This window comes from Tursiops truncatus, chromosome 7 (assembly GCF_011762595.2).
Source record: "Tursiops truncatus isolate mTurTru1 chromosome 7, mTurTru1.mat.Y, whole genome shotgun sequence".
Lineage (NCBI taxonomy): Eukaryota > Metazoa > Chordata > Mammalia > Artiodactyla > Delphinidae > Tursiops > Tursiops truncatus.
The window spans coordinates 38,501,799-38,527,707 of NC_047040.1; the positions used below are offsets into that span (position 1 = coordinate 38,501,799).

Genomic DNA, 25,909 nt, shown 5'->3' on the forward strand with positions numbered 1-25,909 from the left:
TTTTTTCCTCTTAAATACCTTTGTTTGACAAAATATAAAGCTACTGTACGTCAGTCTGCAGAATGTTTTTGGAATTTTATTGTTCTGTGAAACCCAAAGTCTACCGTTCATTCTTTTAGTGGCAGCAATAATTACTTTGTTAGCGTTTGGTCTTTTTTCCTAGCAGAGGGAATTGTTTCTATGAAAATTATTTGAAATGCTCACATCTTTTAATTAATTTTAGAATATTTTATGTGTGTATATATGTTTGTATATATGTGTTTTATGTATCTATGTATTAAGGAGATCAACCTACTGCTAATGCCTATGTTGTCTTTAGGTCAGGGGATGGGGAATTGGGCTTTCAGTTTGCTTTATCTTGAGTTATATCAAGTTATATGTTGTGCTTTCTTTTTTCTAAAAGTTGATAATTTAAAGTGCTGGGTCTTAGTGAAAAAACTTGAGGAAGGGAAGTTTTATAGTTCTTTAGAGTGTTTTCACATGTACTATCTCATTTAATTCTCACTGCTTGGAGTCATAGAGATAGCATTTTTCATTTGAGAATTTGGTTATGAGCAAGGAGTTTACTGTGTCTTTTTTTGTTTTGTTTTTGAGGAGGGACATTTTTAAGGATGCTCAAGGTTAGAACAAAATATGTACTAGAACTCGAAATGAAATGGAATCTCAGACTCATTATCCCATCTCTTGTCATATGCTTATAGAAAAGAGTAGAAATGTAATACACAGGTGAACTTTGTTGTAACAACGTCAGGTCTCTCGGAAAGGGCATGCAATTTAATCCTTAACTCAGAATAATTCAGAATAATGTAGTTAAAAGAAATAAAACCTTTGAGGAAAAGAACTTTCCGGAATTCCTTGAGTTCTTTAGAGAGGTGTTGGGCATTTTGTTAACATTGATGTTTAGTGTTTATTAAGTTCTTTTTAAAATTTAATTTTTGTCCATTTAAAAGAATGCATGGGGAATTCGCTGGTGGTCCAGTGGTTTGGACTATGAGCTTCCACTGCACGGGGCACAGGTTTGATCCCTGGCTGGGGAACTAAGATCCCGCATGCCACATGGCAAGGCCAACAAAAAAAAGTCAAAACAATAATGATAACAAAATAAAGTAAAATAAAAGAATGCATGCATTTTAATATGTTGTTGAGTCCAAGAGTGAGAAGCAAGGCCTAGGATTCAATGTAATATGAAAAGTTGCAGAGTGAAGGACTCTAAATTTGACTTTGAGAAGGTTATCAGTAAAGATAAAAGATGTCTGAAACTGTCTGTGGATTCTAATAATAAATCCAGAGTCATTTTCCAAGTTAAGCCCCTATCTAAATAGCTTATTTTCTTCTGCATTCCCAAGTCTTTTCAGGGTCTCTTGCTTTGAAACTGTTAAATGCAAATAGCATTATTTTCATTTATTTGTCTAATGTGTTTAAGTTAGCAAACTAGCATTGATTTAAAAAATTAAGAATGCTTAATGCTGGCAAAGGTCCAGTGAAATTAGTACTTTTATATCCTGCAGTCAGAAAGAATTTAAGCTTTTTTTGAAAGCAGTTTGTCAGTACAGCATAAGAACTTTAAATGTGACCTTTTAATTCCACTTCTGGGTTCCTATTCTAAGAAGTAATCAGAAATACATACAAACTTTACGCACAAAGATGTTCACCGTAATATTATTCATAAAAATGAACAAAAAGAGGACCTTTGGGCTATTTCCAATAAGTGGGAATAGTTAGAAAAATTATATAGTCAAGCAATAATGTATTTATATAGCTTCTAAACTGATACACGCTGAAAAGTTTGAATTAAATGAGAAAAGAAAACAGTTATGCTGGAATGTTAAGAGGAGAAAAAAACAGGATGTAAGATTTATACAACTTCCAGTTATTAGGGAGTGACAGCAGCTCTTGACGTTCCAGTGTGCCTTTACCTTCCTGACGAATTGATGTACTATCATTGCTGAATAGTGGCTTTGTGATTCACTCAGTCAAGTCAGCAACCACTCATTTCCCATTCAGTCTGCCAGATATTAAGCTGGGCCCTGAGGTACAAAGATGAAGAGCCTAAAGTCTCTAGTATCTGAATGCAAACCTGATGTTCACTCATAAGTGTTTACTGGTATGGAGTTCTAGTTAAATCTCGCCGCCTGGATTTCTTTCCTGGGTGGAAGGCTTTGTTTGCTTTAGGAATCAAGGTGGGACAAACGAAAGCACAGTCTAAAAGTGGTTAGGAAATCCAACTTACCTTAGGAAATCTTAAGGGGGCCATTTGGTCTGAACAATTTCAGAATGCATATTTTGGGGGGAATCTATAGATCCTAGAATTAAGATTTGGGAGTAAGATTCGATATGCTTTTTAATGTCGTGTCCACATTCCTCCCTCCTTTGGGCTCCTAAAGACCTTCATCCGGTCTGGTTTGAACTAGTCTGTGCTGTCAAGCTGGGATGGGTCTGTCTTCCCCACTTAACGGAGAATTCCTAAAAGGCAGGTACCAAGACTTACCTTTTAGTCTACTTCCCTTCAGCCTTTCACAATGTCTGGTAAATGGTAGGTACTGAATAAATGCTTGGAAAAAAATGAATTACTGATTTCTGTACAGTTAATAGCCAGTGTGATACAGAATAGATGGATGAAGAAAAACCAGGTTAACATTTGAGTGACATACAAAACACATGGCCTCCTCAGTGCCATCACTCTTCAGGGGTGAACTTGTAGGAAGAATATCTACTCTGTTTTACAGGGCAGTGAGGTTATATAGTGTTTCATACCTACTATTGATATCTCACCAGAACTTAAATTTGAAACTAATTATAAAGCAACATAAGCTCCTTGGAAGAAAAGTGCTATGCATATCTGAATTGGAAATTTGATTATTTTTAACTCCAGTGGGAGTTCAGTGGCAAATGAAGAGTGAAAAAGGGCTTAAGATTTGGAGGAAAACATGCTGTAAAAAGAATGAGTGTGCTAATTATAAAAAATGCTTGAGATTAGTCATACTGATAGAATATAAACACATGAGAATTACTATATAGGTGCATGTGCATTTATAAATATATGTAGGTATATATATGTATATATATATGGAAAACGTTAATCAGTGTTTCTCATATCAGCACCAGTATATTGCAGATGTGATTGATAAAAACAAAAATTGTTGAAAACATCAATAAATATTCTCTGAGTCTTACGTTTCAAAACTGTACTAGTAATGCAACAGATTTCTGTGCATTAATCTTGTATCCTGCTACTTTACCAGATTCATTGATTAGCTCTCGTAGTTTTCTGGTGCCGTCTTTAGGATTCTCTATGTACAGTATCATGTCATCTGCAAAAAGTGACAGTTTTACTTCTTCTTTTCCAATTTGGATTCCTTTTATTTCTTTTTCTTCTCTGATTGCTATGACTAAAACTTCCAAAACTATGTTGAATAATAGTGGTGAGAGTGGGCAACCTTGTCTTGTTCCTGATATTAGAGGAAATGGTTTCAGTTTTTCACTACTGAGAACAATGTTGGCTGTGGGTTTGTCATATATGGCCTTTATTATGTTGAGGTAGGTTCTGTTTCTGCCCACTTTTTGAAGAGTTTTTATCATAAATGGGTGTTGAATTTTGTCAAAAGGTTTTTCTGCATCTGTTGAGATTATCATATGGTTTTTATCCTTCAATTTGTTAATATGGTGTATCACGTTGATTGATTTGTGAATATTGAAGAATCCTTGCATTCCTGGGATAAACCCCACTTGATCATGGTGTGTGATCCTTTTAATGTGCTGCTGGATTCTATTTGCTAGTATTTTGTTGAGGATTTTTGCATCTATGTTCATCAGTGATATTGGCCTGTAGTTTTCTTTTTTTGTGACATCTTTGTCTGGTTTTGGTATCAGGGTGATGGTGGCCTCGTAGAATGAGTTTGGGAGTGTTCCTCCCTCTGCTATATTTTGGAAGAGTTTGAGAGGATAGGTGTTAGCTCTTCTCTAAATGTTTGATAGAATTTGTCTGTGAAGCCATCTGGTCCTGGGCTTTTGTTTGTTGGAAGATTTTTAATCACAGTTTCAATTTCAGTGCTTCTGATTGGTCTGTTTATATTTTCTATTTCTTCCAGGTTCAGAAGGTTGTGCATTTCTAAGAATTTGTCCATTTCTTCCAGGTTGTCCATTTTATTGGCATAGAGTTGCTTGTAGTAATCTCTCATGATCCTTTGTGTTTCTGCAGTGTCAGTTGTTACTCCTTTTTCATTTCCAATTCTGTTGATTTGAGTCTTCTACCTTTTCTTCTTGATGAGTCTGGCTAATGGTTTATCAATGTTGTTTATCTTCTCAAAGAACCAGCTTTTAGTGTTACTGATCTTTGCTATTGTTTCCTTCATTTCTTTTTCATTTATTTCTGATCTGATCTTTATGATTTCTTTCCTTCTGCTAACTTGGCTTTTTGTTGTTGTTGTTCTTCTCTTCTCTAATTGCTTTATGTGTATGGTTAGGTTGTTTATTTGAGATTTTTGTTTCTTGAGGTAGGATTGTATTGCTATAAACTTGTCTCCTAGAACTGCTTTTGGGTTTTGGGTCATAGGTTTTGGGCCATGATGTTTCATTGTCATGTGTTTCCTCTTTGATTTCTTCAGTGATCTCTTGGTTATATAGTAGCATATTGTTTAGCCTCCATGTGTTTGTATTTTTTACAGATTTTTTTCCCTGTAATTGATATCTAGTCTCATAGCATTGTGGTTGGAAAAGATACTTGATACGATTTCAATTTTCTTAAATTTACTGAGGCTTGATTTGTGACCCAAGATATGATCTGTCCTGGAGAATGTTCCATGAGCACTCGAGAACAAAGTGTATTCTGTTGTTTCTGGATGGAATGTCCTATAAATATCAGTTAAGTCCATCTTGTTTAAGGTATCATTTGAAGCTTGTGTTTCCTTATTTATGGTTATTTGGATGATCTGTCCATTGGTGAAAGTGGGGTGTTAAAGTCCCCTACTATGATTGTGTTACTGTCAATTTCCCCTTCTATGGCTGTTAACATTTGCCTTATGTATTGAGATGCTCCTATGTTGGGTGCATAAATATTTACAATTGTTATATCTTCTTCTTGGATTGATCCCTTGATCATTATGTCGTGTCCTTCTTTGTCTCTTGTAATAGTCTTTATTTTAAAGTCTATATTGTCTGATATGAGAATTGCTACTCCAGCTTTCGTTTGATTTCCATTTGCGTGGAATATCTTTTTCCATCCCCTCACTTTCAGTCCGTATGTGTCCCTATGTCTGAAGTGGGTCTCTTGTAGACAGCGTGTATACGGGTCTTGTTTTTCTATCCATTTAGTCAGTCTGTGTCTTTTGGTTGGAGCATTTAATCCATTTACATTTAAGGTAATTATTGATATGTATGTTCCTACTACCATTTTCTTAATTGTTTTGAGTTTGTTATTATAGGTCTTTTCCTTCTCTTGTGTTTCCTGCCTAGAGAAGTTCCTTTAGCATTTGTTGTAAAGCTGGTTTGGTGGTGCTGAGTTCTCTTAGCTTTTGCTTGTCTGTAAAGGTTTTAATTTCTCTGTCAAATCTGAATGAGATCGCTGCTGGGTAGAGTAATCTTGGTTGTAGGTTTTTCCCTTTCATCACTTTAAATATGTCCTGCTGCTCCCTTCTGGCTTGCAGAGTTTCTGCTGAAAGATCAGCTGTTAACCTTATGGGCATTTCCTTGTATGTTATTTGTTGTTTTTCCCTTGCTGCTTTTACTACTTTTTCTTTGAATTTAATTTTTGATAGTTTGATTAATATGTGTCTTGGTGTTTTTCTCCTTAGATTTATCCTGTATGGGACTCTTTGTGCTTCCTGGACTTGACTGACTATTTCCTTTCCCATGTTAGGGAAGTTTTCAACTTTAATCTCTTCAAATATTTTCTCAGACATTTTCTTTTCCTCTTCTTCTTCTGGGACCCCTATAATTCAAATGTTGGTGTGTTTAATGTCCCAGTGGTCTCTGAGACTGCCCTCAATTGTTTTCATTCTTTTTTCTTTATTCTGCTCTGTGGCAGTTATTTCCACTATTTTATCTTCCAGGTCACTTATCCGTTCTTCTGCCTCAGTTATTCTGCTATTGATTCCTTCTAGGGTATTTTTAACTTCATTTATTGTGTTGTTCATCATTGTTTGTTTGCCCTTTAGTTCTTCCAGGTCCTTGTTAAATGTTTCTTGTATTTTCTCCATTCTATTTCCAAGATTTTGCATCATCTTTACTATCATTACTCTGAATTCTTTTTCAGGTAGACTGCCTATTTTCTCTTCATTTGTTTGGTCTGGTGGGTTTTTACCTCGCTCCTTCATCTGCTGCATATTTCTCTGTTTTCTTATTTTGTTTAACTTACTGTGTTTGGGGTCTCCTTTTCGCCGGCTGCAGCTTCGTAGTTCCTGTTATTTTTGGTGTCTGCTCTCAGTGGGTGAGGTTGGTTCAGTGGCTTGTGTAGGCTTCCTGGTGGAGGGGAGTGGTGCCTGTGTTCTGGTGGGTGGGGCTGTATCTTGTCCTGGTGGGCAGGGCCATGCCTGGTAGTGTGTTTTGGAGTGTCTGTGAACTTACTGTGACTTTAGGCAGCCTCTCTGTTAGTGTGTGAGGTGGTGTTCCTGTCTTGCTAGTTGTTTGGCGTGGGGCATCCAGCACCGGAGCTTGCTGGCTGTTGGGTGGAGCTGGGTCTTAGTGTTGAGATGAAGATCTCTGGGAGAGCTCTCGCTGATTGATATTATGTGGGGCCTGGAGGTTTCTGGTGGTCCAGTGTCCTGCACTTGGCCCTCCCACCTCGGAAGCTCAGGCCTGACACCTGGCCAGAGCACCAAGACCCTGTCAGCCACACGGCTCAGAAGAAAAGGAGGAGAGAAACCCTCCCCCCCCAAAAAAACAAAAGCAAAGAAACGAACAGACAGAACCCTAGGACTAATGGTAAAAGCAAACCTATACAGACAGAATCACACAAAGAATCGTACACATACACACTCACAAAAAGAGAAAAAGGAAAAGAAGTATGTGTGTGTGTGTATATATATATATATATATATATATATATATATATATATATTTATAAAGGAAGAGAGCAACCGAACCAATAAGCAAGCCCACCAGTGATAATAAGCACTAAATACTATACTGAGATAAACATAAAACCAAAACAAATTAGATGCAGAAGACAAACCTCAAGCCTACAGTTGCTCCCAAAGTCTAGTGCCTCAATTTCGGGAACATTTGTTGTCTATTCAGGTATTCTTCAGGTGCAGGGTTTATCAAGTTGGCTGTGGGGATCTAATCTGCTACTCCTGAGGCTGCACTGAGAAATTCCCCTTTCTCTTCTTTGTTCGCACAACTCCTGGGGTTCAGTTTTGGTTTTGTACCTGCCTCTGCGTGTAGGTCACCGTCAGGCATCTGTTCCCCGCCCAGACAGGAGGGGGTTAAAGCCGCGGCGGATTAGGGCTCTCTTGCTCATTCAGGCCAGGGGGAGGGAGGGATACGGTAGTCATAATTGGAATGTGGGGTGAGCCTGCAGTGACAGAGGCCAGCATGATGTTGCAACGGGGTGAGGTGCACTGTGTGTTCTCCCGGGGAAATTGTCCCTGGATCGCAGGACCCTGGCAGTGGCATGCTGCAGAGGCTCCTGGTGGGGTGTGGATAGTGACCTGCGCTTGCACACAGGATTTTTGGTGCCAGCGGCAGCAGCGTTAGTGTTTCATGCCCGTCCCTGGGGGTGCGAGCTGATAGCCACTGCTCATGCCTGTCTCTGGAGCTCACTTAGGCGGTGCTCTGCCTTCTGTGGGCACATGGGGAAGGAATCCCCTCTCCTCGCGCACCCCAAAACAAAGGTCTCCTGCCTCTCCGGCAGTTCCAGACTTTTTCCTGGACTCTGTTGCATCTAGCCGTGGTGCACTAGCTCCCTTCAGGCTGTGTTCACGCAGCCAGCCCCAGTCCTCTCCCTGGGATCCGACGTCTGAAGCCGGAGCCTTAGCTCCCAGCCGTCACCCTCCCCAGCAGGTGAGCAGACAAGCCTCTTGGGCTGGTGACACACAAAAGAAACACACGTTTTTAAAAAAGGGATGGACAATACCTAATACACTGACTTCCCTAATTTATTCTTTGAAAGATAATTGGATTGAGAATTCAGATACTCAGAGACTCAGTGTTAAGAAAAAGAAGAGTATTTGCATTAGTAGCAAAGACATAACTGAATTTGTTTATTATCCTGTCTAATTCTGATCTTATTAGAAACATTCAGGCAGATTTTTTCTGAAATACCCGGAATGTGCTTATTTTAATCAGCGGTCTGTATTCTGTTTCCCCCTCTACTTTACAGCAGAGGTTCTGTCTTTTTTTTTTGAAGAGTCAAGATCTTTAAGGTTACATCTCTGTTTTCTATCATTACAAATTTGAAAAGCCTTTGTTGTTTTTGTCAATAAAATACATGTTGAGTTTTGTTTTTGTTTTTTTTTTTGCGGTACGCGGACCTCTCACTGTTGTGGCCTCTCCCGTTGCGGAGCACAGGCTCCGGACGCGTAGGCTCAGCGGCCATGGCCCACGGGCCCAGCCGCTCTGCGGCATGTGGGATCTTCCCGGACCGGGGCACGGACCCGTGTCCCCTGCATCGGCAGGCGGACTCTCAACCACTGCACCACCAAGGAAGCCCTCTGTTGAGTTTTTTAACTGAAATTTTTCTTCAGGAAGGGCAGTTTCTTTGGCAGCTTCAAAAGTAAGCAATGCAAGATGAAGGATGATACGGACATAAAAGGTATGCAACACTTAATTGCTGCTACTGATGTTAATCACTTTTGAATGTATTTTTCTACCCAAATTTTCTTTCAAATTTCAGGAAAGAGAATACTTTGGTAATAATAGTGGCACCCGTGAATTAGCACCTCAGCAAGAAAAATGTATTTTATCTGAGTTCCCCCCGTGCCCTCACCCCCAACCTTTACCCTCAATCCTTTGTCTTCTGACTGAGCATGAATTTGCTGGAGAGTTTAATAATTTCAGTTTGATAATCTAGTCTTTAACAGGCTTGACACCTTATGGACTATGTAATTTTATTTTCTATTCTGTCTTCTGTAAACTGCTTGCAGGTTTGGCTGTGGCACTAGACATCATACCCACTGGTTTGTGGGAGTACCTTACTTACACTGGAGCTTTTTAGTGTGGGGTAGGAAAGTTGCCATAATTCTGTCTAGTGGCCTGGCATCATGCAAACACGTAGTCTGGGAAGATGCCAGCTTATATGATGTCTGTCAGGTAACAAAGGGACACTGGCTTTCTGACCAGTGCGTACCTGTTGTTTCTGGAACATTCTGCGCTAATCTGCACATTTTGTACTGAGTGTTACTCTCAAGCATAAGCATTTGTTTTTCTCTATTTACTTTGCAACATTTTTGACTATGTTAGCTTTCCTTAAGAGATTGTATGTTTTTATTTTAAGCATTAAATGGTAGTATATATTATTTTTAAATCAGAATTTTATTTTAGGCTTGAAAGTTAAAATTTCCACCCAGATTCAGAGATTTAACCCACCTATTTGAAAAAAATTCATGAAATTGTCTCTCAGATCTGTTAGTATAACATTAAGTGAAATCTTAGAACTAATCTGGAATCATAGTGCATTTATTCCTTGTAATTATTATCTTTACCTTAGAAGCCAGTTGTACACTTGGGGTAAGTTTGTTTTAATTATTATACCAATATATGGACAGTTCAGATACTAAAGAGTTTGGTATTGAGACCATTTGCAAATGATATTTAGATGATTTACTATTTTAAGTTACATCAACTATCTGATAACATCTTGAAAACTAGTTTTGATTGATTGTGGTTGGTTTTCTTGCATGATAGACACAGAGTTCTTGGTTAATAAACAAGTCAGTCAGAAGGCTACAGCTTGTCTTTTTTTCTTTTTTGGCCGTGTGGCGCGACTTGTGGTATATTAGTTCCCCAGCCAGGGATAGAACCCAGGCCCACAGCAGTGAATGCGCCGAATCTTAACCGCTGGACCTCCAGGAAATTCCCTAAAGCTTCTCTGCTTTTTATTTTAAATGTTAACATTCCATTGTATTTTAAATTCATTAAGTATAGGGGCTATGTCACAGCACTTAGCTAGACTCAGAGTGCAGTAGAAGTGGAATAAACCTTCTTTTTTTGGTAGTCTATGCACTGTGCACTTCTTTTTCTTACAACTTTGTTGAGGTATAGTTTATCATAAAACTCAATCGTTTTATCTGTATAATTCAACAGTTTTGAGTTAATTTACAGAATTTTACAGGCATCACCACATCCAGTTTTAGACTATTTCCATCACCATAAAATTCTTCATGCCCGTTTATAGTTAATCCTTTTCCTGACCTTCAGCCCCAGGCAATGACTAATCTACTTTCTGTATTTCTAGATTTGCGTTTTCTATTTCATTTAAATGGAATCATACAATATGTGTTGCTTTGGTTTTGGCTTTTTTCCCTTGGCATATTTTTGAGGTTCAGTCATGTTGCAGCATGAATCCATACTTTATTTCCTTATATTGCTGAATTGTAATCAGCAATATCATATTGTTTAGTCATTCACCAGTTGGTGGACATTTGAGTTGTTTTCCACTTTTTGGCTATAACGAATAATGCTGCTGTGAACATTCATGTACAAGCTTTTATGTGGACATATATTTTAATTTCTGTTGGGTAGACAGCTAGGTGTACAATTGCTGGTTGTATGGTAAATGCATGTTTAAATTTTTAAGAAAATGTCTGTTTGTCAAAGTAGGTGCACCATTTCTCATTCCTGCCAGCAGCATCTGAAGGTTCTTGTTGGAATAAATCTTTTTCAAGTGCTTTGAAGGCATTCTCCGTGTTGAATGAGAGCAGATTTGTGAATGAATTTAGTTTGTGGGCAAGTATATCACCTGTCATTGCTGGGCAACAGATGGGGGAGTGTGAAATAGGAAGGGAAGAGCAAATAAAGGGAAAGAGGGGCGTCCCCATCCTCCAGTCTTTGAACAACGACTGTTTAATTTTTTTGTTTGTTTTATTTGGTTTTGGCTGTAGTTTTTTTAGTGCTTATCAAGAGTAGTTAAATCAAATCCTTTCCAAGGAGTGCTTAGCCCAGAGAGTGAATGGGATGTCCCAGGCAATTGGGCACCTCTGTCTTTTGTGTGTATGTTTGTCTTTTTTTCTTCCAGTTTTATTGAGATATAATAGATATATAGCACTGTATAAGTTTAAGATGTATAGCATAATGGTTTGACGTACATCCATCATGAAATGATTATCACAATAAGTTCAATAAGTTTAGTGAACATCCATCATCTCATATAGATACAAAATAAAAGAAAAAAATATTTTTTCCTTGTGATGAGAACTCTTAGGATTTATTCTCTTAACAACTTTCATGTATAACATACAGTAGTGTTAATTACATTAATCATGTTGGACATTACATCCCTGGTACTTATTTATCTTATAGCTGGAAGTTTATACCTTTCGACCACCATCATCCACCTGTTTTGTTGTTTTTTTTTTCCCCCGGCATCTCCCTCAGTGAGCTGAGTGTGGGAAAGTAGGGCTGCCAATAACTCCTCTTGATCTGCCGTGGTTGTAGTGGAGAGTGGAGTGGACGGTATGGGAGAAAGAGCTCCCGTGTAGAGTCAGCCTTGGCTGTGAAATGTGTCCTTGCCCTTACCACGTAAGTCCTTTGGCTCTCCTGATTTTCAGCTACCTCATTCCCCTGGACTGCCTACCTCTTCCCTTTTTGTAGTCTTCTCTGCAGATGAGCCTCAGTTATAATAATGGGGGTTAAAGTATCATCCAATGAATAGAAGAAAGTAAGGGACAGTGCATCTCTATTCTTTACCTTTTGCTGTGCCATCTCGCCAGTGTTTCTTTGGGTTATTTCCTAGTTAACAAGACCCACTTCCCAAGGCTGGGGGCCAAGTGGATGGGCCCTCCTGGATTGCTGAAATGGCAGTGGCAAACTTGAGTGTGTGAGGAGTTAGCCTTTGACGCCGTCCTTGTGGTCTCCTCCTTCACATCCCAAGGCTGTTTCCTTTTGGAATGTTTTAGTTTAATGGTTTGAAAGAAAGGATATGGATTGAGGATGCTGATTCTATGGGACTTTTATTACCTTGTGATTCCATGAAGTGTATTCTTTTGACCTCTCTCCTGGTCACTCATTAGTCCCTATTGAATTTAGCTGTATCCCTCCAACACCACTGAATTATAACAGTGTCTTTGAGAATAAATAGCTTTGAGGACTATAGAAGAAAAGCAGTGTTTTGTTATGGAAAATGATAGCTTTGTGTATGATAGGGTGGTTCTATTTCCCTCTTTGAGCCCTTGAAAAACCTTCTCACAGCCTCTAGCAGAGCATAAAAACAAAGCACCATTTTGAAAAGTATGTTCAGTATACCCTTCTATGAGCCTACTAATTTATATTATACTATATTCTGATTAACAAAGCAAAACAATACCAGGGACTCACTGTCTCTGTAAATTCCATGTTTCTTGAAAACATCTCCCTGTATAAGTACACTTTAAGGAAAAGGAACTTAAATAAGATTACAAGAATAAAAGATACGAACTTTATTTGTATTAGTCAAAAATTTCTTAAATTTATTTTAGTCAATATATAATTTTTAATACAATGTAATCTGTGTAGGTAATATCTTACCCTTTGCTTTTTAATAAACTTTTGTATGAATGCATCTTTATGCACTGAACTTTTAAAATAATATTTATTGAATGCTTAACTATATGTAGTCACTGAGTTTTGTGCTATACCCAAGAACAGTCTCATTTAATTTCCACCACTTCCAGAAGAGGTTAAATGCTATTTTTATTTTAAATGTCATGGTCATTGTAGAAAATAGGAAAATCCTGAAAAGTAAAGAGAGAAAAATTCATTAGCAGCCCAATCATTTAGGGAGAACATTTTGGAGAAGTTAACTTTACTCCTTTCCCCGCCTCAGTTTATATGGTTGCAGGTGTGTTTTATGTGGTGTGTATGTGTGTGTATTCTTTGTGATAAACTTAGGATCTTAATGTATAATATATGTTGTTTTGAAATGTGCTTTTTATTATTTTAACAGTGTATAGTGGGATGAACATTTCCCCATGCCATTACATATTCTTCTATAATATCATTTTAATAATTTCCCCTGCTTAATGTAAAGGGAATAAAGCTCATTGTCATTCAGTCCATCAATTCAGAATTATAAAGAAGAAATACAATCACTGTTTTGTGTCTATGCTTTGAGACTTTTTTTCTATTCTTGATCTTCTTTAAAAGAGCTCTTTACATGTTGATGGAAATACTTGACAGGATTATGATCTGACATGCCTTAACTCTTCCTGGTGTTTATTCTAAGAGTGAAATTGGGTATTTTGTTGTTTTGAATGTAAGAAAGCATTTGATCCTGTTTCTTATAATATACCCTTGAGAAATGGGATAGTAGGAGATCCCTTGGAGAATATGAGCAAGCTTAACTTTCGTGCATGTACCTCTGTTGCTCAGTGTGGTAACAGTAGTCTTACTGAATATTTCCCAATCATAGAATGTGTACGTGCACTTTCCCAGTTTAAAACCAAAAATATAGTAAATGGGGTTTCACAAACATCATGGTGTTTGAAACGATCCCATTTGTTAATTTGTAGTTCTAGGACTATACCTTTTTTAAAAAACCAGAAACAAAAACTAAGGCTTGTTCACATTTTTCTAGGCAGCTGGTATAACAGTATGAGTGTCCTGAAAGACCCAAGGACTTCTGTTAAAGCTGGTGCATTTTGGATAGATGTCATTGATACTGTACCCTTGGGAATACCACCTGGTAAATGCACTGATATAATAGATTTGTAGTAGTATGTGCAAATTTTACCTTATAACAATATCAAAATATTTAAGCCATACATTTATGGTTATAGTACAGCTTTGAGATGATTAAATTTATCCAGTATTTGGCCCCTGTCTAAGAAGAAGACATCTATGTCAGAGTCAAATTCTGTGACATTTGACTTGGTGTGGGATTGTAATTTAAGGCAGTTACCTGGAGACCCCTTTTGCAGGTGCTATGATGGAATAGGCCAATTTATTTCCCTGGAGAGTGGCATGAAGTTCTACTTCAGGGCTAAGGTCTCACCCTCAGCATATTGGAACATTAATAAGCAAAATCTGGATAGCATTAAAATTTTCCAGGAATAAACAGGGGGCCTTTCTTCATGAGCTAGCCTGAGTTATTACCAGAGATCGGTGATGTAATGGTACTTACCCATCTTTCATGGTACCACTTTGGCAATAATAGCAGTTTATTTAAATCCTCTGTTTGAGGATTTAATATTAGCCCTGCTTTTCTAGTGAGGAAATGAGTAGAGGTGAAGCTGCGTAATTTCTCTGAACTTATATTTGAAATCACATAGATAAGGGGTTAACACCGAGCATTTCTATTCTTGTTTAATAGTTACCTTGGATGCTGGGTCCCCGTCTTCGTTACCAGGTTAAAATATCATTCCGTTCATTAAGCCTTGCTAAAAATAGGGCAGAGTGTACACTAATAATTGAGGGTGCTTCATCCTATGTGTCTCCTTCCCATTTCTGTCCCTTCCAGGGGAAGGGCCCTGAGAGGATGCTCAGTGTTGCTGCTGATTTTTTCTGTGAGGAACACTCATGTGTGTAATGCTGGCAGAGTGCATGGGCTTGTGGCTTTTCCAAAGTCATAGTTTTTCTCTGAGCCCAGGGGGATTGCATCTGCAGCATATGACGATGTGAAGCTTGGCCACCCTCCCTGTACTCTGACATAATGAGAAGCTGTGTCTGACTGCTTGGTCCCACTAGCATTAAAGTGGGGAAACAGGCAAGCAGCTCAGCTGGGGGCTCTGGAGAGCTATGAAAATACCAGTTAGTTTGCATACAGAAATGTGTGACCTCATGTGAGGTCTCTGGTAGAGCTTCGAGAGCATTTTCTCACTTTCTGAATTTCTCTTTGACCTTCTTTTGTTTCTTTCTCTTTCTTTCTTTCTCTCCTTCTTTCTCTCTTTCTTTCCTTCCTCCCTCCCTCCTCTTTCTTTTTTCCTTCTCTTTTTCTCTTTCTCCCTTCCTTCCTTCCTTTCTCTCTCTCTCTCTTTCTTCCTTCCTTCCCTTTCTTTCCTTCCTTTCCTTTCTTCCCTATTTCTCTCCCCCCGTGCCTCCGGCCCTTACAGAATAACAAAAGGCTGCAGTAATTGAGGTCTGGGTTGGATTCTGCCCCCCAAAGAAGTCAACCATCACAAGGACTGTGGTGCCAGAATCTGGATCTGGGATACCATCACACCTTCTATAAAATTTACAGGAGGGCTTCCCTGGTGGCGCAGTGGTTGAGAGTCCGCCTGCTGATGCAGGCGACACGGGTTGGTGCCCCGGTCCAGGAAGCTCCCACATGCTGGGAGCGGCTGGGCCCGTGAGCCATGGCTGCTGAGCCTGCGCGTCTGGAGCCTGTGCTCCGCAGCGGGAGAGGCCACAACACTGAGAGGCCCGCATACCGCAAAAAAAAAAAAGAAAAAAATTTACAAGAATTGCCATGTGATGTAGGTGGGGAAATTACAGATGCTGTGTTTGGTATTGGTATGCGATAGGACAGAGCGGTATGTTAGAAGACAGCTAGATCTGAAGTGATTCAGGGATTTGTCTTCTTATGTTTTGAGAGTTTCTACTTTTTACTCCTTTTACTAGCCTTTTACTTTCTCCTTTATTTTTCGAAATATCTTCCTCTGTCACATTTTTGATCACTTTTTTCTTCTTAAAACTCCTTTTTTCATTTTTTAGTTGGTTTTTAAAACCTCGGCTCTTATTGTGGTAAGCCGTCTCCTTCCTTTCCTTATTATCATCTCTCTGGCCACTTCCCTTCCCAGTCTCTTTTCCCGACGCATCGTCCTCATTGTCCCGTTTTGTGCTCACGTTCTCTGCTCTCTGTCCTTGGCCTCATCTCTTTTCTCTAAGCCACCCTTTCTGGAGCCCTCCCCTTCGATCCTTCACAGGTACCTCTCACTCCACATGTCCCCAGTGGAACTCAACATTTTTTCTTTTTCAACTGCTTTTACTTTTGTGATCCTGCTTTTCAGAAACCTGGGAGTTGTCTGGACTCTTTCTCCTCCGGGTAACCACACCCAGTGACTCACCATACCCTAATGGCTCTTCCTCCTTAATAACTGATATCTGACCTCTCTCCTCTTCTACCCTCTCCACACCCCGTGCTGGCTTGAGTTAGACCCGCATCACCTTTGACTTAGAATCCTGCAATAGAACCCCTTACAGCTTCCAGTCTTGTCGCCCATCCAAAGAATAGCCAGAGGACTGTATACCACATTGAATATATAAGTTTCGTGCTTGAATCCCTCAATCACTCCCATCGTTTTCACGATGAAGTTGAAACTCTTGAGGGTACATTCAAAGCCCTCTATGTTTTGCCTTCCTTATGCCTTATCAGCTTCCTGAGTTGCTGTTCCGCCACACACTTCTCCAGTCCACCAAACATGTTCACACATGCACACACATATGTGCACACACGGACATGCACAAATACACACTCTCACTGTACCTTCCCTTGCAGATGAACTCTGCCATTCCCTGAACATGCTTTTTGTTTGTTGATTTGGTTTTGGTGACACATTGCTCCTCCTGATTGCTCTTCCTTTGCTTCTTTACCTGCCCGTCTTCTTGTGGTCCTCCTTTTTTTTTGTTTTTATTTTGCACTACGCGGGCCTCTCACTGCTGTGGCCTCTCCCGTTGCGGAGCACAGGCTCCGGACGCGCAGGCTCAGCGGCCATGGCTCACGGGCCCAGCCACTCCGCGGCACGTGGGATCTTCCTGGACTGGGGCACGAACCCGTGTCCCCTGCATCAGCAGGCGGACTCTCAACCACTACACCACCAGGGAAGCCCTTGTGGTCCTCCTTTAAGACTCAAAGTAGGCACCATCTCTTTTGGAGGAAGTGACCTAACATTTTGAGTGTTATTCTGTGCTTCGGTGCTCCCATCACAGCTCTGTTGTAACATTTATCATTCTGTCCTGTAGTGATTTTTGTACTTGTTTGCTTCTTAACTGGACTAACTCTAAATTAATTGAGGTCACACATCTCTTCATTCATTCAACAAGTATCTGAGTGCCTTCTATGTGTGAGGCATTCCTCTAGATGCTGCTTTATTTGTAGTTCTTGGCCATGTACCAAAAGTGTAGTGAATGGAAAATAGTAGGATATCAGTAAATATCAGATTACAATCTGGAAAAACATTTTCATTTTCAGAAAAGAAAATGTTCTGGATTAATGCACCAAACTGTTAGCAGTGCTTAAGTTTGTGGGATTACTGGTTATTTACACTTTTTTCTTTACCTTTCTTATTTGCATTGAGCATGTGTGTTACATTCACAGTCAGGACAAAAAGCCTTTAAAATGATAAAAAAGAATTAAAATTACAAGGGAAAGTCATCATCAGTTATCTATTTTAAATGACAGAAGCAGATTACAAAATAATATATACAGGAAGAACACAGTTTTGCTTTATGTATGTTGAAAAAGAGGGCCTTAGTAATAAACCCTCGAGTATATAGTCAAGTGATCTTCAACAGGAGTGCCAAGGCTACACAGTAGGGAAAGGACAGTCTTTTTTTTTTTACAAATTGTGTTGGGAGAACTAGATATCCACATGCAAAAGAATAAGGTTGGACCCTCACCTTACACCATATATCAAAATTAACTTAAAATGGATTAACAACTTAAATGTAAAGTCCTAAAACTATAAACCTCCTAGAAGAAAACATAGAGGAAGAGCTTTATGACATTGGATTTGGCAATGGTTTTTTGGATATGACACTAAAAGCACAGACAACAAAAGCAAAAATGGACAAGTGGGACTACACCAAACTTGGAAAGCTCTGTACAGCAAAGAAAACAACAGAGTGAAAAGGCAGTCTATAGAATGGGATAAAATGGCCTGATCTTTTTTTCCAGAATTTTCTTGTCTGCTTCTCCTGTTTCTCCTTACACATGTGGTTCTCAGTCTTCACTGTGTATTAGAACCATCTGGGAAACTTTAAAACAAAAGAAAACATTACAGATGCCCAGGCCCCATCCCAGAGGCTTTCAGTTTTAATTGGGCTGAGGAAAGCCTGGGATCATCTGTTCCTAAATCACCCCAGCTGATTTTTATTTGCAGCCAGGATGAGAACCCTGCCTTACATCCTGTGCTTTGTACAGGAAGGAATGTCTCATACTTCTTTGGACTCATTGATCCTAGCACAGAACCTAACAAATATCAAATAATTACCACTTCAAAATTTGGAGATTAGTGACTAAAACTGTCTGTTAGGGAAATGCAAAGGCTCCAAATGCCATTTCAGAGTTGTGATGTGATTGGCCTTCGTGCTGGAATCCCTGTGATATTTTAATGCAGAAGGAGTGTGGGTTTGTTACTAAGAAATAGCTTAACAGTGATATCCATAATTCTTCATAATCATCACCCAGTTCAAGATCTCTGCTTTCCACAACTGCATAGACTACCAGATGCAAACAGTTGGTCTCCGCTGTTCAATTTATAAGGAGAGATTTACAAAATTAATGAATAATAGCTACATCCAGCAAATGCTTCCTGTGTATTGTTTAAAACCATTACATGAAGCACCTTACACTCACTATGTCATTTAATCCCCACAAAACCCTAGATGTTAGATGTTAGATGCTATTACCTCATTTTACAGTTGAGAGGCTGAGTGCCAAGCCCTCACAACAGGTGTTTGCTATCTAATGTAGGATGATGGTGATAGGACACTGTAGAGTCAAAAAATGGAATGGGGCTTCCCTGGTGGCGCAGTGGTTGAGAATCTGCCTGCTCAATGCAGGGGACACGGGTTCGAGCCCTGGTCTGGGAGGGTCCCGCATTGCCTCGGAGCGACTGGGCCCGTGAGCCACAGCTACTGAGCCTGCGCGTCCGGAGCCTGTGCTCCGCAACAAGAGAGGCCGCAATAGTGAGAGGCCCGTGCACCGCAATGAAGAGTGGCCCCCGCTCGCCGCAACTAGAGAAAGCCCACGCACAGAAACGAAGACCCAACACAGCCAAAAATAAATAAATAAATAAATAAATTTAAAAAACAAAAAAGAAAATGCTAAGTCCAAAATCTTCCAATTCCAATAATAAATTTGATTAAAAAAAATGGAATGGTAGGGTTTTTGAAAGTTAGAATTTGCATACATTCTTTGGAAAACTAGGTTATCAAGAACAATAGGGCTAATATCTCATTTTTGCTTCAAAGAAAGAGTTATCTTTTGAGGCTAAAATTAGCTTAACAGCCGCATAGCACGGGAAGATCAGCTCGGTGGTTTGTGACCACCTAGAGGCGTGGGATAGGGAGGGTGGGAGGGAGGGAGACGCAAGAGGGAAGAGACATGGGAACATATGTATATGTACAACTGATTCACTTTGTTATAAAGCAGAAACTAACACACCATTGTAAAGCAATTATACTCCAATAAAGATGTTAAAAAATATTAAAAAATAAAATTAGCTTAAAAAAAAATCTTCTAGTTAAGTACTTACTGATTTTAGAAGAGTAATTAGTAGCATTCTGCCATTTTGTCCCCTAACAGGTAATGAAGGGGTTTGTAACTGAAGGACTTCTTGTAATGATCTGTTGATTTGTGTACAAGGCCTGTTTTGTGAAGATGAGCATCTGGCTAACTGCTGAACTGGCATGAAACTTTAAAAATGTCAAGAACATCTAGGGACTTCCCTGGTGGTCCAGTGGTTAAGACTCCGCGCTTCCAATTCAGGGGGCATGGGTTCTGACTGCCGTGCAGCCAAGAAAAAGAAAAAAAGAAAGAACATCTATTTAGCATTTACTAAGTGGCATGTACTGTGCTTAAGTACTTCACATGTGTTATTTTATTTCATCCTTACAAAGACCCAGTGGTGTGGGTACGGTTACCACTATCTGGCCAGTGAAAAAGCCAAGGCCCAGAGAGGTTGAGGGCTTTGCCTAGAGCCACATAGCTCATAAATTGCAGAGCTGGGACTCAAACGAGGGCTGCCAGTCTTCAAAACACATGTTTTAAACCACTATATTAGATTGTAATTCAACATATATTCATATGTTAAGAAGGCCTTGAGTTTGGGAATGGAGAACAAAATCGTAAACTCATTGGGTCTCTTCCTTTGTGAAGGCAGGGATTATTTTTTATACTGTGAAACGTGGAAATAATCTATTATTAAAAAAAGGCTTTGACCCTTTGACTAAGATAGCTTTGAAGGTCTTTTTAATAGCTAGGATTTTATGAAAATCGAGACCTAGTGAATATACGAGATTATTATTTGCACAACGATAAGAGAATTTGGGCAGATTATTTTCTTTAAAAGTACCTCATTTACCCTGAGGCCAAGTATCTGACAACATATCTGTGACAAGAAGCATGCCTGGGTTTATACCCTGGATCCACCTCCACTAGCTGTAAAATGAGGGTTCTTTTTCTTACCCCCTAGGGCTTTTGCGAGGATTTAAGGGGTTAGTACTTGCAGAACACTAGGCAGTGCTGGGCACACAGTTCACCCTCAGCACACTCAGCTTTTAGAGAATGTGGAGGACAAAGAAGGCCTTTGTGAAGCCAAAGTATATGTCCCAGAGTTCATGCATTAAAATAAAAGCACATAAGAGTGTGAGGGCCATAGGTGTGACATGAGACTCGATCGATTGGCACCTCTAAGTTTGGAACAGTGATGACATATCTAATTATCTAGTTTCTCACTGAAAAGCAAAAACAGCACCCTAGAAAAGGAAGTGGATGGTTGGCTGTCTGAAATCAGGCTCAGAGGCAGCAGACACAGAAAAATAAAAAGTGCAGGAATTCCAGAAGCAAAATAGTTTGAGGTTATCTAATGTACGGACAAGAAATTCTGAGTAGGCCTCTTAGAAGAGACAGGTGTTAACACATGCTGCAGTTGAAGGACCACATTTTAGGTAGAGTGGTTCTGGACCATTAACTTGGGAAATGCTAGGTGAAAGAGGAATTGGTTTGTCTAATTTCCTTGTAATGTTGTCAGGGATACAGGAAAGGAAAAGAAAAAAGACCTTGTCTGCTATCTTATTAAAATAGTAATATTTTCTTCTGATTGGAGATTAATTATTAGTTATAGAAAAGCTCAAGAGGATAATAAATTAACCTACCCTTCTACCACTTGTCTGGTATGTGTCCAGACAGTCCTTTTTTAAGGAATACACACATACATATACATATACACACACGTATAATATATGTGTATGTATATAAAATATACATTTAAAAGGATATATGTATATTATACGTATATAGATATATATTATGCATATTAAAATATATTTAATATATAAAATATACTTTAGGAATATATAAGCAATATATGTATGTATAAAACATACATTAAATATATATACACATACATAGGTAAATAAATGTATAATATGTATTTGGGAATATATATGTACATTTTATATGTATGTATATAAAATACACATTTTCAGAAATATATACATATATGTATATTATGTTTAAAATATATATGATATATAAAATACATATTTAAGGAACATATATGTACATTTACATGTATGTATATAAAATATACATTTTAAAAGAAATATATATACGTATGTACATATAGTAGTCACTGGAGGTTATGTCAAAGCACCCATAAAAAATCCTTTGGATCAATCATAAAAGGGAGTGTAGAAGATTTTTTGTGTGTCACATGGGAAGAACTTTTTATGCACATTAAAGTTGGAGAATACTGAGCCAACAGGTTCCCAGTTGCCCATCCAGAAACTGACTTGCCTTCAACAATAATGCCGTTGAACAGCACTGCCCAGGAAAGCCTGCCTGGGCAGCTGGGAACCTGTAGGCTTTGTGACTGGAGTGAAGGCTGCCCATGCTGTGTGCTGTACAGAAGCTCTAGGATCTAGTCATGGAAAGTAGCTCATTCCTTCCCCTTTACCTCTCCTTTCATTCCTGTTTCCTACTCTTCCTTTCAATATGGTTGCACGATTTATCAGTTATAGTCTGTGGTTCATTAGATTTGATGCTTATTAATTTTCTGTCCTTAAATTACTACATATGTGTAACTAACACATGAAAGATACTGATGAAAAATTAAGTGCTGTCAGGATGGACGAAGCATCGATGTTGTTCAGGTCTGGTTTGTATAACCCCTAGCCTAGAGCCTGGCACAGAGTAGGTATGTGTTATGGGCTGAATTGTGCCCCCTTCAAAATTCACATGTTGAAGTCCTAACCCCCATTACCTTAGCGTGGACTGTATTTGGAGATAGGGTTTTTAAAGAGAGAATTTTGTTAAAATGAGGTCATTAAGGTGGGCCTTGACCCATATGACTACTATCCTTATAATAAGAGGAGATTAGGACACAGTCACACACAAAGGAAAGACCAAGTGAAGACGAAGTAGAAGGTGGCCATCTACAAGCCAAGGAAATTGGCCTCGAAAGAGTGAACGCTGCTGCACCTTGATCTCAGATTTCTATCCTCCAGAATTGTGAGAAAATAAATTTCTGTTGTTTAAGTCACCTAGTCTGTGGTACTTTGTTGTGGAAGCCTAGCAAACTAATATAGTATGTCACAAACATTTGTTGAATTAATGATTGTCTTTTGAATTCCTCTGCTGACTTTTAAAAATTATAATGGTTGCTGAATGACTTTAACTGGGTTGTGACATTTTCTTGATAAAACTTTTCGATATGGTGAGGCAGTGACCTTGCTTATTCTAGAAAAGTATAAATATACCTTCCAAGTGGGGATCTAATTAGGAAGTGGTAGAGAAACAGATGCTGTCTCACTGAAGGCCCTTTACATAGGCTTTAGGTTGCTGAACTTTGTGCTTCAAAGACCCTCCCCTGTGTTCAAGTTTAATATACATTTCACTGATGTGTTTGTACTTCTTTTCCTCCCTGAATTTTTTTCAGGCTACTAGCCTAATTGTGTTTAAGAATCGTTTTTCCTAAGGTCAGTGGCTTCAACTTGGAAACCTTAAATTGAAGTGTAATAAGAATTAATTTTATTCCTAAAGGCATTGCCTTACATCTTAGGTCATTTAAAATACACATTAATGCAACTGTGAAATAGGTACCTAGACAAAGGAGATGACAGGCATTTAAAATAATATGTGAAAGCACTGATTTCCTTTCCTGACTTTGCTTATGAATTTGTTATATCTCTTAATTTCTTGAAAAATGAGAGTGAGGTGAGAGTGATGTCCTCAGGTTTCCGGTGTGTTCTGAATGTCTTTCCAATTGGTGTTGGCCCCTGAGACTGTGCTGTCCTCCTCTGCTCCAGGGAGCATCTCCATGTTAGGTACTTACCTGTTGTGCTCATGCAGCTGATACACTGGCCTGTGGGCTCCTTGATGGTGAGGATATTGTCCTATTGGAATTGCAGATCTCCCTTGACTCTACCAAGTGGCTTCCATGTAATAGGTGCTTGCTGTGCACTTGAATGAGCGAATGAGGCACTTGGCAGATGTGAAAATACTTCTGGGTCACCTAAGTGAGTCACTTCGTAAATTGCTTCTTAAAGATTCTATATAGTAGCCAAATTGCCTGAAATAGTTTAGAAGTGTTATACAATTACAGATGCTCTGAATAATTTTAGGTTAAGATAAAAATGAGGTTCTTTAAACTTGGAAGGTTAGGCAACCAACCTAAAGACACCTTGCAAGCTTACCTGGATTGAGATTTGTGAAGAACATGCAAGGTAATGCTATACCTACAATTAAATATTTTAAAAATGAAACAAATTTAACTCAGTGCTCATAAGTTCATCTTTCATACTCTCTAACAGCAGCCATGCTTGCTGTCAAAATAATATGAAAAGAGAGTGTGAGTCAAAAATGATGCCATTGTTGTAATATATAAATTGCTTATTTATGGATACATTTTGCTCTGGCCAAGTCTTAAAAGACAATAATAAAACCTTCTTTAATCAGTTGATATAACTGATAATCAGATATCCCTAGTGTTCTCATTATATCCTCAACTTACGTATCGGGGATCTAATATATATACCATATAAGATATTGCTAGGGGTTAAGACACCACAATTTTGTAAAAATATTGCCATACTTATGGGACATCATTCATAAATATTAAATTTACAACTCTAGAATGAAGGCAGAGTGAATATTATCTTTAGAGATGGGGAAATTGATGCCCATTGAGATGATGATATGCTCGAGTACATTGGCTAGTAACTGACAGAACTGGAATCTGAACTCCCATTTCTGTTTTTAGTTCCATGGTCTTTCCACCAGTTCCACCTTTCTAAAATAAATGGCATATTTATAAGGAAAATGGCTCCTAGGTTTAATCTGAGTGGAGTTATAAATACATGTAATCTCTGCATTAATATTAGTGTTCAGCACTATAACAAACACCAATAGTTCCTAAATTTTCAAGACAGGATTTAACTTCGAGAAAATAATAACTTGTATAATAATGAGATTTTAATTTATTTTATATTAAAATAAATGTACTTTATAATGTCTTGTGCAAGAGGATCTACCAACCTGTGAAAACCTGTGCACTTCTTAAATACTGCCATGTAACCTGGATGCTTAATAACAAAAAAGCTTAGTTCACACAGTTGTCCTTTATTAGACCTGAAGACTGAACTAATGAAAGCCACCAAAAAAAGTTTTCTGTCTTGGTACAAACTTCCAGAATTCTCTCCCAGTGGAGTCACAAAAGGTGCACTTAATTCCTCTAGCAACATGTAACAACACATTTGAAATGTTGTCTACCAGGAAAGCCCATTAGGGACTCATTGCCCAGGGTTTTTATCAGGGCTGGTCACGTCGGCATCCTCTGCTTGGCACGTACTGAAATCCCAGACTCCCAGGAGGAAGGCAGGTTGTCAGCATAAACAGTATTGTTTGCATAAATAATTTTGACAAAGTGAGCCATTCTAATCAGGAAATGATGGGAACCTCCTGAAATCCAGGTTTCAATGTACCAGCCAAGGGGCCAACCTTGTAAACTCACCTTTCAAAGGACAGCACTCTCAGGACTGTAAGGCTGACTCTTTCTTCACCCAAGATATATTTCAGCACAGGGAAGAAAAATAACTTTCATTTCCGTTGGACATATAGCTGGAGGAATGTGAACCTGGAGCTGTAGGCAACCCATATTGCCTTCACTAAAAAGTGTATCATCTTGGGATTGACCCAACAGAAGAAAAAAAAGAGAGATGGAGAAAGAGAAACCACATTCTGCTGAGGCCCTAGATACAGCCATACCTGCAGCTCAAAGCTTCCCTGGGTGCTTGTTTTGTGAGTCAATAAATTCTCTTGTTTTATCTAGAAAAAAAAGTTTTTCTAAAGTTTGTGGAAATGCCAAATGGAAGATGTTTGTTATTATTATTACTATTTTTTAAAATAAATTTATTTATTTATATTTTTTATTTTTGGCTGCGTTGGGTCTTTGTTGCTGGGCGTGGGCTTTCTCTAGTTGCGGTGAGTGGGGGGCTGCTCTCCGTTGCAGTGGGCAGGCTTCTCATTGCGGTGGCTTCTTTTGTTGCAGAGCATGGGTTTCTAGATGCACGGGCTTCCGTAATTGTGGCACACGGGCTCAGTAGTTGTGGCTTGCAGGCTCTAGAGCACAGTCTCAGTAGTTGTGGCTCACGAACTCAGTTGCTCCACGGCATGTGGGATCTTCCTGGACCAGGGCTTGAATCTGTGTCCCCTGCATTGGCAGGTGGATTTTTTTTTTATAACATTATTATTATTTTTTTAACTTATTTACTTATTTATTTATCTTTATTTTTGGCTGCATTGGGTCTTCATTGCTGCCTTGGTGGTCTTTCTCTAGTTGCAGTGGTCTTTCTCTAGTTGCAGTGAGCAAGGGCTAGTCTTTGTTGCGGTGCACAGGCT

At 38.9% G+C, this 25,909-nt stretch overlaps 1 protein-coding gene across 7 annotated transcripts in view; it reads left to right on the forward strand.

Annotated features, from left to right (window-relative positions):
- HECW2 (HECT, C2 and WW domain containing E3 ubiquitin protein ligase 2) overlaps positions 1-25,909 on the forward strand; it is a 417,065-nt gene that overhangs the window by 89,668 nt on the left and 301,488 nt on the right. Inside the window, exon 1 of one of the 7 annotated variants that reach the window (XM_033859937.2) lies at positions 24,530-25,309. The exons of the other annotated variants lie outside the window; for them this stretch is intronic. The gene's annotated coding sequence lies outside the window, so the exon portion shown is untranslated. Of the gene's footprint in view, positions 1-24,529; positions 25,310-25,909 lie in introns of those variants that run through there. 7 annotated transcript variants of the gene reach the window in all.